The sequence below is a fragment of the Dermacentor andersoni genome, chromosome 8 (assembly GCF_023375885.2).
Source record: "Dermacentor andersoni chromosome 8, qqDerAnde1_hic_scaffold, whole genome shotgun sequence".
Taxonomy (NCBI): Eukaryota; Metazoa; Arthropoda; class Arachnida; order Ixodida; family Ixodidae; genus Dermacentor; species Dermacentor andersoni.
This window is the reverse complement of record NC_092821.1, coordinates 115,209,741-115,212,107: the sequence shown is the minus strand read 5'-3', so window position 1 is coordinate 115,212,107 and position 2,367 is coordinate 115,209,741.

The following is a 2,367-nucleotide window of genomic DNA, read 5'->3' as shown; positions in this document are numbered from 1 at the left end:
ATCGACGTGTTAGGGAACGCTGTCTCAGGGACCGGCCCACCTTGTCCAGTACTTTTCTCGTAGCAGCTTGCACTGCGTAGAAACTGCGACGTTGTAGAAACTTCATGCTCGCCCTTGTTAATCGAGTTTTAACATTTCTTCACCTAAGCACGAATGCCTCCGTAGTTTGAACACACATAACATGCAAAGGTTGTATGTACGTTCGAGCGTACATGTATACGCTGATGACATCACAATCAGTGTTTCTCTCGCTTACGCTTGTCTGAGGAAGGTAATGATGGTGACCATTATGATCACATTGAGCCATGTTCCGCAAGACCTCCTTACCGCGACCTTGCAGAACGCTTCGTCGTGGCCACTTGGCTGTAATCTTGAGATATAATTGCAGAAATCTGGATGAAAACTCCTTTATGAAAATTCATGAATGCTGGCTGTGATCTCCTTGAAAACTCCCAGTGATTGCGCAAGCAGGCAACAGTTGCCGAACTATTGCTATTTTATTTTAAGCAAACAAGACAAGTAAGTCTGCAGAACCTCTGTGAGGTTTCATTTATAAAGGGCCAGGTTTTAGCAAATGCGTACCGGAAGTTATGCTGAAATAGTTCAATGTTTCAGCAGTAGTGCTATGATGAACTCGCGGAAAAGCATTCCAAGCTGAAAGTTGCTGACGACGGAGTAGTTCCCAACAGACAGTAGATGCAATCTCGCTTAGACGAGGAAAAATTTCGCGGTGATTTCACACAGTGGAAACTGTCTTCAGCAGAGTATGGCATATGAAAGAAAGGAAACGGGCATCGTCCATGCTGACTATTTAAAATGCATTAAATACGGAAATAACATGTGTATTCCACGCCAATCTTGCACGGACTTTCCCACACGTCAGAAGATCGACTTCAAATATTTTTAGCTAGGGGACTACGCATATGTCAAGGAGTTCCAAGAGCGACTTCTAGCTATATTGTAATAGCTTAGCCTCGCCAATCCCTGTTTCTAGTTATGGGAACTACAGAAACATGCCGACATTATTTCCGTCTTCAAACACAGCATAAAAACCGCCCATTGACTCTAGACATAATGAAACGAGATACTAGTTTTGTTCACAAAGAAATTCCATAAGATCTTCATATATTTCCAAGGCGCAAACTATGGAATTCAGACGTCGGATATCCTCTGTGGCTGCTTACACTTCCGAAAATGTAATTGTCAGTGTACATGTTCATAGACATGTTCAAAAGAGACATGTTCATTCAAGCTGCTCAACAATTAGTACTTTACCAGATATAAATGCGGTTTTAGGATACAGAGAAGTCTATACAGATGGTTTCAGTGCAGCAACCTCTTCAAGTTCAGCATTCATTATACCGCACCCCCAGTACACAAGAATCGTTTAAATTATCTCGGGCGGCATAGTCCACAACGGCTGAACTATTCGCAATCCTATGTGCGGTAAAATTCATGACGTCAGTAACAGATGCGCAAAAGTAGGTAATTTCAGCGATTAACCGGCGGCTATAACATCACTGTGCGGGACAAAAGTAAAAAACAACCAGTGATTGAATTATATACGAAACACTTAAAGACCTCCCAAAGGCAAACCAAGCGAAGCATGAAATAGCATTCCAGTGGATACCAGGGCATTGTAACATTCCTGGCAACACAGCAGTGGATGAAGCAGCACGAAAAGCACACCTCAAAGGTGATTTGATTGCGCTTCCAATATCCAAGAATGAATTACACTGCATTATAAGTACAACGCTCACAATATATGTAGAAATACGTGGTTTGACCAGAATTCTAAGAGATCTGATTTGTATCACATTGATTGGTTTATTGAATTCGAATATTTATTTCAGTAGACATAAATATCGAAATCCTTATTCATTGATTAGGGCTAGCCACAGCCCACGCAAAACATTTCTTACATAGAATCGGCCGTGCGGAAACCCCCAAATGTGATCGTGGATTTGTAGAGCAAGATGTACATCACCTCCTTCTAGGTTTCCCACCTCACGGCAAACCAATACGCCGAGTTAAATCAACCATAATTACATTGGACCGCACATTTTTCAGTTTAAAGAAACTTTTGGGTCCTTGGCCAACAACGGCCTTGCAGAAGAGCGCTTTAAAAGCATTAAAACTTTTATTGAAGACAGCGGCCTTAGTGCCATTATTAACGCTTTTACTGCTCCTTTCATTTCAATGTCGCTGTATACATGTGTGTGTTTGTGGATTATGTTATGTTAATTGTTCTGTTGTGACTATATGTGATAAGGCATTCACACAATATACGTACCACCCGCTGACTAGAAACTCTATTGTTAGGCGACATTAACATTTGTATTTTTTAGACTTTCTCCTACAGAACTC